General features: G+C 36.1%; 1 pseudogene; it reads right to left on the bottom strand.

Annotated features, from left to right (window-relative positions):
* Nucleotides 1-4091: 4091 nt before the first annotated feature.
* LOC107160638 lies at nucleotides 4092-5103 on the bottom strand (annotated as a pseudogene).
* Between the last annotated feature and the right edge of the window lie 7265 nt (nucleotides 5104-12368).

Below are 12368 nucleotides of genomic sequence, written 5' to 3'. Positions count from 1 at the left end.
TTATTGTCATTGGGCTAGTATATAAATTGCTCCTTGAATTTCAATAAAGCTCCAACTTGCCCCTCTGACGAGTCTTCAAAAAGGCCCTCCTTTCTCATCTCCTTTTCCTTATAATGTATCTCTTCTTGCTTTTTTTTACTTACTTTTTTGACATTGAAAAAAATCTCAAGCATATACAAAAAGAAAACAATATAATAAGTTCCTATATAACTATTAACTTTTCACCAATTTTCAAAATTATCAACATATAAGCAATTTGTTTCATATGCATTTCTTATTTGCCCCACCATCCCCCCACACACATAGTCCTCAAATTAATTTAAAGCAACTCATTCAAATTTGATAGGAATGGAGTTGATTATGACTTCTGGGTTTTGCATTGTGTTTAAAAATTCTCTTCAAATCCAAGAAAATAATATTTGATCTATTTTTTTTCTAGCTGGTCCCTGTATGATCCATTTTCTTTGGTTGCAATCTAAAGAGTTTAAGGTCTATTATTTTTAAAATACAAAACTTCCATGATATTACACATATGTTCAAAGTCTTCCAGTGTTTGTCTTCCTGGGCCTGACATTTCACAAGACTGAAATTTAGCTCTCTTTGTGATTTGGAGGCTGGAGAGTAAAAATATCCCCTTTAGTATTTTTCAAATTTCATCTTTTACTTTACCAGGTCCTGCTTTCTCCAGGCCATCTGTGAATCTAAAGTCTGTCTTTAACATTTCCACTGAAGCCTCTGCAGCTGTCATCTTGGTGCTCAGACAGGGGAGGAGTTCTCTAGTGATCTCTTGGTGAAGATGGTTTGTGGGTGGAGCACAGCTGCTCACCTCCTGGCTAAGCAGGAAGCTGAAAACCACTGTGAAACCTAAAGCCCACCCTGGGAGGAACTTTGAAACCACTTATTCAAGCAAATTATCAGAATAATTTACTGACTGAGTTTCTGGCCCTGAGAGAAGGAACATTTCAAAATAGAGGAATTAGGGAACCAAATTAAGGGGAGCATAAACAAAATAAGTTAAACTGATAAATGCTTTAAAATTCTAAAATGCTTTTTTAACTTTTTGAAACATGTTTTTAAAATTTGATGATGATGATGATGATGATGATGATGATGATTACTATTATTTTAACTTCAGAGACCTCTCTCCTTCCAAGATGAAATAAAAAAGGCCAGTTTTAATCTTCTCCTGAAATCAGCTTTTAAAGAAAGCATAAAATGTATCTAAATATCCTTTCAAGCTCAGGTATCATGCAATCAAGGAAAGTGATCTTCAGGGACAGGGGGAATAGATAAGCCTAAGGTGTCCAAGTCCCTCATCCTGACCTTTTTCTTGGTCCACACTCCTGCTACAGGCCTCTGCCCTCTGGGCTGAGCCTGCCAGTCTCACCAGCACTCTGTGGTGGGTTTGCTTTTAGTTTCCATACCTTTGTGTCTCTGTAATGTTAATAGATGAGGAGAAAACCCTGGGAACTGGAAAACAGGAAGGCAAGGCTTTGTAGGCTGGCCAAGGACACTTAACCCTTCTCTGTCTGGCAGCTCCTGTTCCTAGATCTGCTGGACTCCCTAACCCTGTGATGAGGAATGGTGGGGAGACACCCCTGTCCCAATTTAGAGGCAGAACCTGGGGAATCAGGAAAACCAAGCAGAGCCTTGGATCCAGGCCAGATTTCTGAACTGGGAGCAGAGAAAGATGTGTATGTGGAACACAAGGGATTACGTTTTAGATGGTGAAGCTATTCATTTAAAGGAGGAAAATTTTATTTTAGCTTAGGTTTTCAGAGGTTTCAGTCTGTGGTCACTTACCCCCATGTCTGTGGGCCTTTGATGAAGCCAGACTGCTGGTAGAGCACAGCTACTCACCTTGAGACTGAGAGAGCGAGCCACCAATGGTCATCTCTTCTGTGGTTTTACCCATTTCTTAATAGCATTAACTGATCACTGATTCAATGAGATCAGAGCCCTCATGATCCAATCACTTCCTGGACTCTGAAAATTGCTGCACTGGGGACAATTTGACACAGGAGCCTATCCATATCCAAACTGTAACACTACTCAAAATAAAGTCTATTATGCTTTTAAAAAAGAAAGAAAAGTAGATGTCTTTCAGTGAATTGTTTTCAGCCCAGTGACATAGGAACCTCTAATCATCTTCCACTTTGTAGTTTGCTGCTGCTTTTATCTAGAAAAGACAGACGTCCTCTGCCACGGGATACAGTCAGATAACAATTTCATTCAGTGGCAATGCACTGGTTTCTGTCACATTTCAGAAGTAGCACCTCAATGACTTGCTGTAATTTTTGATTCTCTTAGGAAATATGATGTTAAAAACTAAAAATTTATTAGTTTATTCACTATGAAATATTTTACTATTTATATGTATGTATAATAATAATTTTATCCAATAGTTGAACTGATCAGCTATTTGGAACATAGATTTTTGCCCCCATTTTTAATTTTTAAAATATCATATTTAGCTATTCATTTCTATCTTAATTGTTTTTGGAAATAAGAAAGATACTTTTCATTATTTAATACATATAAATATAGCTGTTTTATTATTGTTTATTAGGGATTTTTCACTTTTTTGAGTAAGGATTTTTTTCAGAAATAAGAAAACTCATGCATTTGTCTGTAAAAATAAAGATTGGATAGGTATACCTAGTATAACATGCCTTTTATACAGAAAAGTGTCTAAGGAAACAGAGTTTGAGTGCATCATAATAGTTTGAAATTAACCCTTTTGGGTTCTTTTTTGAAACTCCAAAAGACAGGCATAAAGGATCTGACTGCAGGCCTTGCATGTTGACCATACTTCTCAGGAACATCATCAGGGAAGGCAGTTTTAATCAATGCCTATTTTATATATTCAGAAAGAAATTACTTCATGGGCACAGAGCTCTTAATTCTTGGAGCTGCATTCCAAATTCTCCTGTCCTCAGAAGAAAGGCAATGTTTTACCTCATGTATTATAATATTTTGCTTGTAAGAAGGAGGGTACCTAAAAAAGCATGTGATCATAGATTTTTTTTATGACAGGCCCATAAAATGTAAATGGATTTTGAGTGAAATAATTATTTGAAAAGGTTGGGGAAGCTGGCTCAAATCTTCTTTATTTATTATGATCTAATTGAATTAACAAATTGCAAACATATGTGTGAAATGTGATATATAAAGTACTAGATGGTGAAACTGTAATAAAAAGGCCTAAAAGAGAAAAAAAAAAACTAAGATATTTTTTATTGAAATAAAAAACATTTCTGGGATTTTATTGATCAGCTTATATAGTAACATATCCAGAGTCTCTGTGATAATGATATCCTCATCAGGGGCTGGGGTTATGACAGTGGTAGCAGCTCAGTGGTAGTGTACTTGCCTAGCATATGTGAGGCACTGGGTTCAATTCTCAGTACCACCTTAAAAAAAATAAAAGTATTGTGTCCATTTTTTAAAAAAAGATCCTGATCATAGCAATTATAATTTATTTATGTCATATTTTGCCTTAGAGTGATGTTTGAAGTGTAATTGTGGACCAGTGGCAACCCATAAATTGTGTTACCAGTTAAAGGTAAGTTAAAAACAGAATTGAAAGTAACCATTTAAACTATAAGTAATAAATTGACATTTCCATGAGGACCAAACCTCACTGAACATGATATGGACTAACACAATACTATTTTCATCAGTGGTGGATCACTATTGGCATGAGTTTCACATGAGGCATGAGTAGTAGGCCATACTATAAAGTGTGATGCTCCATTCCATCTTTTAAATTTTTTTGAAAATTTTTAGATATTACAGAATTAAACTAAAATGTATTAATAGTCTACTCTTGCATTTCCTTGACAAAAAGAAAAATTCATGAGCCAAAAAAAAGGAGAAGCTTATAAAACTAAATATACATCTCAGCTTTGATGGCAGAACAGAGAAAGGAATTAAAATGCTTTAGTTTAAAAATCACAAGTGAATGATAAAGTGTGTAGAAACTGAAAATTTACAAACTATTTACAACCTAGAATCCTTGACTGTCCAGAAACTACACAGATGGATCATGGTGGACAACAGAAAGAGATTATGGATGAATATGCATTGTTCTAGCCACTCCCCATGCCTCTCATCTGCAAGGAAAGCCTGACATTGTTTAGATACTGAGCCAAGCTAATGCTGGCAGCAGATCCAAGGATGGTAAGCTGCCTATCAGTAGATCCTTCCATGGGGTTTGCAATTTTGATCTGCACCCCAGCCATCTGATGGATCTCACCTTGATGTCACATTATGCAGCTGACCAAGTGATTTTGGATGGTGAGTTCATGAGAAGTAGTCTGAGCAGATGTGTACAAACCTGCCCATAGCCTTTCACCTCTGGAAAGCTGGATTCAATGCCACTGAATTTGGTGTTGTCATGCATCATAGAAAAATGAGACTGTTGCACTGCCAACTGGTGCAGAATGAACAAATCTGGCTGTAGAATGACATACCATCCTTGAATAATATAGGCCTGATCACCAGCAAAGATGATAGGAGAACTTGAGGGCTTGGACCAGTAGGATATGGTCACACCCTTTGGGGTGGGGACAGAGAGAGTGTCTCCAATGTCACCTTGAAGATCTGTTTTGACACACTCAATAATGGATTGAGGAATGCCAGCAATAGTGGTGGCCTGCTCAGATGAATTGGGGAGCATATCCCCTGCCACCTGGACTTGAGCCCCTGTACTCTCTCATAATTTCCTTAATCTTGCAATTACCTTTTCCCATGAGAGAGCCACACTAACTTGCAGGCCCTCAGAGTGACAAGGGTTCAACTGGCAGCTGTGCTGTTGGTCATAGAGCTGCTGAAGTCCTCTTCTGGTTTGTCCATGATCACAGCAAAGGCTGTGAAGATGGTATTAGTGGGTCCAGCCAAAGTGATAATTCTCCCAGGACAATTCCCTTCTGAGATGTTGATATGGGCACCACTCTCCTCGTGCATCTTCTTAACTGATTCTGCTTTCTTTCCCATGAGACTGCCAGCTTCCTTTCTAGGTATAAGTAGCCCAATGGTGAGAGTGACATTGAATCCACCTTCAGTCACACCAGTGAGCAGCGTTATGGGGAGCTGGACTTTGAGTGGTCAAGTCTTTGGTCACTGGTGGGGGTGAAAGCCAAAAACTGCAGATGAGAGACCACTGCAGGGGGAAAAAAGGGAGATGGCCAGAAAGGAAGGCTGGAGGCCAGGAGAGGAACAATTAGAGTGAGCAGGAAGGCACAGGGGACCCACCAACAGGGGAGGGTGGAAAAGGGTGGGAAAGAGGCCCTTGGGCTGGGGAAGGCAGGAGGGAGATNGAATATATATATATATTTGAATATATATATATTTGAATATATATATATTTGAATATATATATATATATTTGAATATATATATATATTTGAATATATATATATATTTGAATATATATATATATATTTGAATATATATATATATTTGAAATTGGTTCCTCTACTATGAGTGGCATTAAAATGAAACAGATACCATTACAGAGGAGAGTGACTATAGATAATAATAGTGAATTAAATGTTTCAGAAAACTGGCTAAAAGTATTTTGAAAATTTTCACCACAAAAGTTGATGAGATAAACATGTTGAAGCTGATTTAAATATTTCATATTGTATCCATGAATCAAAATATCACATAATATACTGATTAATATGTACAGTTTTAATATTCTAGTTCTTAGTTTAAAATAAATAATTTAAAAGTTTTTTAAAATTTAAAAAGAAATTATTACTTCTGTGGGCAAACTCATTTGTCAAATTAAAACTTCACATATTGATATAAATAAAATAAAATTCATTAAAGCTACAGAGGTATGCATTTATTATGAGAAATAAAACTTCACTCCAACTTAGGAATAGTTACAGTTTCAGAATGTTAAAGTCTGGAATGTAATAGTAATTCTTCATAACAGTTATCAATAAGCACATAGTTTTATATTCCTTTCTCCCTGTATTTTTGTTCCAATCATATCAGTTGAAATATAGTTTTATGACTGTAGAATCTAATTTTAAAATTGATTTTTTCCTTGGTCTTTTTTTCTTCTTGAAAATTTTATTTCTGTAAAAATTCCTTTTTATTATATTTTATAAAAGTGTCAGCCTGTGATGGATTGGAGGAAAGACAGATATTTTATTACAGATAGAAGTTTAATTGATATTTGTTAAATGTTCATAATAGTATTCTTATCTCAGTTAATTCTTGCAACAATGACACAAAGTCTCATTTTATGAAAGAAATTGAAGCTTATGCTTAATAGCTTTCTTACGTTACATAGATACTAACAGCACAGTTATGTATGATTCAACATTCCGTCTATCTTACTCTAAAGCATGTAGATTTACTTCTATGTCTACACCACAATTGGACTCTTTCATTTTCCTTTAGTTTCATGCTAGTCTATTAGGTTTGAGATAATTCTGAAAGAGTAGAGCTTTCTTTGAAGCTGCAGAACTTTTGCAGAGCAAAGTGCTGTCTTTATTAAAAAAATGGGACATTCATAAAATCAATTCTAGTTAGTAAAAGTCTACATAGCTACAAGATTTGTGTTACTAAACTGAAATGTATCAAACACTCACAAAACAAAATGCACTATTTATTACTGTGTATCAGGTGCTGTAACATCGCTTGGAAATGCAATTCATTTATTCCACCCATATATATTATTATGTGCCTGCTGGGCACTAGGCTTTAAAGAGCTGTGACTAAGACAGGAAATGTGCTGCTGTCTTAGAATTCTCATTCCAGCAGCTATGAAATGGGCAATACTAAAAATGCAGCAACAAAAAGGTGATTTCAGAGAGTGTTAGGCATGACAAATATGGCTGGGATAGAACATCTTGGAAGCAACATTAGACTGAAGGGTCTGGGAAGGTTCCTTGAGAATGTAAAGCATAGAGGTCTGAGCATTCCATCCCTAGAGATCAGCTAGAGCAAAGGGCCTAAGGCAGGAAGGAACTGTCTTATGCAAGAAATTGAGATTTTTGTGGATATTATACAATCATTACAGCAGCAGATGCAGAGGTGGGGAAGGATGAGCAGTAAGAAATGATGCTGAGGTTATAATAAATATTGTCAGCTCCTGTTGGACTTTGTGAAACAATTTTATTTTTCTTTAACTGCAGCAGGGAGCTACTGGAGGAGTCCTTTTAAATGAAGAAAAGATACTTTTACATTTTTATGGTTCAGAATATAATTGTGGCTGCTAGGTGGAAATGGTTTATGGAAGGGAAATGATGCAAGTAGAGGACAATGAGAAGTGTCAACCTAGAGTGCGTAAATGCTTAGATACGAATCAAATCTTTAATTTCTCTGAAATTTAGAGGAAAATAAGTGTCAGTAAGTTAAGAAACTGTGGCCCTTCAAGTGGGAAGAAGAGAATGTGGTGCTTTGGAAAAACATAAGGGAAAAAGCATTGGGCAGGGCTCATTTGTAGTTCTTCTCTTCCACCCTTTGAAAGACAGGGAAAATTATCCAAATTTCCCAATTACTCCTGCTGCTTTCCAATAGTGAGCCATAAAGAATGCCAGGAATATTCAAGAAGCTGAGTGTTATTATTATTTTGTATCACTATAGGCTGCTGTCAAAAAAGTATCACAGCATAGGCTTAAATAGGTAAGGAGGATTTTATTCAAGAAAGTTGTTATGAGAGTCAAGATTATTGCAATAGGGGAGAAAGATGAAATTAAAGTCCACTGGACAAATGACAGTAGAGTTCACAAGCCCTAGAGGGTACTAATGGAAAAGTCTTGGAGAATTTTAAGAGTTAGAGGAAGGGCTCCATGATTAGACCATCTGTGTTGACTGACTGGGACTTATGTAAATCAGATTCTACCCTCCTACACTGACAGACAGATAGAGATACTATCTTTGTTGATTATATTTCAAAGGGATGACTTGCAGAGAAAGATTTCTGGAATCTTTCTGTCCAAAGACTGAAGATTTACATTTCAAAAGATAAGAGGAAAAGAATTACAACCATAAATTTTCTCAAGTAAATTCTCTAAGAAAACAGATTCAGAAGCTTACAGTTGGGAGGAAAACTGTCTACAGTGAAATCAATTTTAAGGGCTAATCTAAGGCCATTCAGATCACCATATACATGTTTAAATCTTGCTCAGAGTGATCCTGTTATTAACTCACCCTCAAAGTTTCTAGCTAAAGATGTGATAGAGTATTTTATTTAACTCTGTAAAGTCTAACTAGGGCCTGGGGATATAGCTCAGTTGGTAGAGTGCTTGCCTTGCATGCACAAGACTGGGTCCAATCCCAAGCACCACAAATAAATAAATAAAGTTCAGATAGTATGGGTTACATTTTGCAGAAGCCACAGACTACTAGCAAAGCAATATAATGAATATTTTTTTAATTTATTTGAATTTAGGCAGACTATTTAACTAGAAGCCTTTCTAAGCATGAAGCCCAGGCTCAGAAAAATCTGGGAAGTAGGTAATGTCTATGATTTGTTATTTCTAGTATTCTAAGAGCAACCAAGTGGAACTGTAGGTTGCAAAAGAAGCCAGACTTTTAGAGTTAGAAAACATAATTTACTGTTGTTATTCACTCACTGATAAAGTCAAGAAAACAATCCATAAATAGTGCAGATATTATTTCATCAAAAACAATAATGATGATTTAAATGTTTTCCCAATTAACTTCAAATTTCTGACTTCAGTATACAGGTGTGTGTACAAAATGAAGGACATTGTAACATCGTCTGCTGGGAACTGTTGGTCTACATGTTCTGTAGAAAAGAAAAGAAAACATGGATCCTTTGAACATCCACAAAATAAATCTCATTCTGGGGATAACGCCTTCATTTCTCTACATAAAAATACTTTCAAATGGACTGACAAACATCAACTACAAACTCCTTTTTTAAATTACTTACACATGACAGTACAATGATCTTGACAATTCATACATTTGAATCAAATTGGGTACAATTTCTCATTTTTCTGATTGTACAGGTTGAAGAATCACATTGGTCATACAGTCACCTATATACATACAGCAATAATATTGTCTAACTACAAACTCTTGAGGAGCATGTCAGTGTTCATGTCCCCCCTCTCTATAACCCAACCACCTTCTCATATAAGCAGCCAGAGGTCCCGCTGAATGAAATTGTGAAAATAATGGACCAGATTATTTGCATCAATTACATAGGGGTTCTAAAAGTTCAATAAACTTGCAAATCACATGGAGATCTTATTTTTACTTCAAATCTATATTCATTGGGTATAGAATTCTACATTTTGAAAAAACATCCAGGTGAGGCTCCACTGCTGGTAGGAACTTGCAGAAACTTCCAAGGTTGAAATAGAAAGAAACACTTGCAGCCAGATTGGTAAAAGAAACCAATTCCCATAGACCTTAGAAGAATCATCTTCCAGTGCAGGAGGAGAAAGGGGGATCAGTAGAAATTTGCTTTGGGTAAGGAAGTGGGGTACAGCACAATATGAAGGGGGAAATACCCCCCCAGGTGAAGCAAGCATGTTATTAGGCTCCACCTCCCTGCCTCACACCCCACATCCTAGGGCTTATGATTAGGCCCAAAAGGGTCTCAGACCAATGACCTGGGACTGATTTAAGAATCTTTACTCTGATTTCTTCAAAGATGAAGAGTTATTCTGCCTAAAGCTTGACTTTTTCTGAGCCTGGCACTGGGGAAAAATAAAGGAGCAACTGTGTGGCTTCAAAGATGACCAATATGGAAAGAAACTTCCCTGACTTGGAAGGAGTGTTTTAGAAAAATAATGGAGGGGTGGTGAGCTGTTCTGGGTCATCCCTCCTGCCTCTGGTGTAGCTGAGCGATAGATAAAGAGAAATTCAACTCACAAACAGATGGAGAGAATTAAGGGTTTATGGAATTTTCAATAGATGATGTCTCCAGGATCAGGTTACAGGACAAGGCAGGAGTTGGAGCAACCAGAACAAGGTGTCTATTTAGCTCCCTGACTCCACATCATGCAGACACAAATCAAGTTGTTGACTGTTCAAATCAGGTTTTATGTCCTGTGATAAACATTAGTGCTTCCTTTACAGAACTAAAACTGAGAAACTCCTTCCAGATTAGAGAGAGAGAGAGAGACAAAGAGAGACAGAGAATATGATTTTGTATCCCACTTTGCAAATTTATTTAATAATATTTTGTGAATGACTGAAATGTACCACATGTTCTGTACATGTATTATTTTACAGTGACTGCTTAAGATAGTGTAGCCAACATACATGGAGCATCCTAGGCATGGGCCTACCATAGGCCAGAAGCTCTATTACAAATATTGTCTCAGTTTCCATAGAGCACTATTACCCCAGCTTGTTCTGACTAAAAGCAGATTTGAAGGGTTTCAATATCTTGCCTGAGCTAACAGAAACAAGTAAATGGGAAAACTGGGTCGTGGTCTCATACAATCAAGTCTATGAAAACTTATGGTCCAAGGATTCTTATGATACCACTAACAGGTGCAACCCAAACCAGTTGTATAGGGCTCTTTCTAAAACTACAAACTCATTGCGCTGGAATGTCTTAGTTCATTCAAGTCAAAAGTGTGTATGAAGTTGGCCTTAAGAAAAAAAAAAAGTATGATTCCATGGACTACAGTGCAAAAGTTAGTAAGTAGTATTTTTGCCTATTAAATTGTGAAATTAGAGAAATACAAATATAATATTAGGAAGTAATAAAAATAGAGTAGAATTGGCACAGTTACAGAGGCTGTAACTTCAGCAATATAACTTTTCAAATTTTAAAAAGAAGCATATGGAAACTACACACAATGCACAAATATAAAACAGAGATAATATACCAAATGGTACCTAAAATACACACATGCAAACACATACATTTACACACACAAAACAAATATGGTGATAAAATTATGAGAAGCCGAAATATCGACAACAATAAATGGAATAAAATCACATATGAATTTAAATTGATGCTTGTATCAATGAGACATTATTGATTATAAAATTCATTAAGCAAAATCAACAAAAATATTGAAAATAAAATTGTGGTCATGTACATACTTGGGACTTAAAATAAACTACAGATAAATAAGTGATTTAAAATAATATGTCTCCCCCATTTGACATGTATTAACACATTTGCCAATATTTCCTATGTATCAGGATGAAAATGAACAAATAAGATTTATAGATCTGAATAAAGATATTTCCCCTTTACTTTTTATCAGAAATAATATCTAATGAGATTTTTACATATTATTTGTGTGCTTGCTTTATATGCATTTGCCATGAACAATTGATAAACAATATAGAGGATTGTTTTATGTAATTTTCTACCTTGTCTGATGTTGAAAACCGAAGCCTCTTGGTGGCTTGTTCTGGGACTTCTAGGGAGGCCTTTGTGGTAAGTATTTCCTGTTGTACAGAAAGGCAAGTGATCTCATTTTGTTCACAGTTGGAAACTTATGAAGTTTGAACAGCAAAAGCATTTAGGCAATGTTTTTTCCTGTCATCCTAATTTTGAAATGTTCTGAATATTTGCACATATTATTACAGAACAAGCTGTAGAAGAATTGTCTATTTGAAAGGATTTCTAAGAGATATCTGTTCAGGTGGTGTTTGGAAACCGTGAACATATTTTTTTTTATTTATTTATTGATGGGAGGTACTGGGAGTTGAACTCAGGGGCACTCAACCAGCCCTATTTTGTATTTTATTTTGAGACAGGGTCTCACTGAGCTGCTTAGCACCTCACTTTTGCTGAGACTGTCTTTGAACTTGAAATCCTCCTGCCTCATCCTCTAGAGCTGCTGGGATTACAGGCATGAGTCACTGCAGCTGGCCAGAAACTATGAACTTTTGCTGTAGGATCTGCTTATATTAATAGCTGTAAATTCTGTTATAATACCCAATCACATACATACACAAAAATCAGCTTTTTCAGACAAATATAATTACTAGACTTGCTTCAGTGTGTAAAATTCATTTGAATATTTTATTAACCAAATAGTGTCACATTCCCCCCAAACTTCATATGTTGGTACTTCAGAATGTGACTGTAAATTGAAATGAAGAATTCAAAGAACCTGTCCCTTAACAACTTCATTAACTTAAAATGAGGCTAAGTTAAAATGAGGCTGATAGGGTGAGCTATGACATAATATGACTGGCATCCTGACACACCAAAAAAGAGGAGATCAGGACACAGAGACATAAAGGGCAGACCACGTGGAGACACACAGAGAAAATGGCCACTTAAAACCCAGGACAAAGGTGTCTGAAGAAACCAACTTTGCCCACACTCCAGTTTGAGATGTCTAGACTCCAGAACTCTGAGAATTTCTGTTGTTTGAGCCAGTCCATCT

The sequence above is a fragment of the Marmota marmota genome, unplaced genomic scaffold (genome assembly GCF_001458135.2).
Source record: "Marmota marmota marmota unplaced genomic scaffold, marMar, whole genome shotgun sequence".
Classification (NCBI taxonomy): domain Eukaryota; kingdom Metazoa; phylum Chordata; class Mammalia; order Rodentia; family Sciuridae; genus Marmota; species Marmota marmota.
The sequence above is the reverse complement of the archived record's forward strand: the minus strand, read 5'-3'. Positions and strand labels throughout refer to the sequence as shown.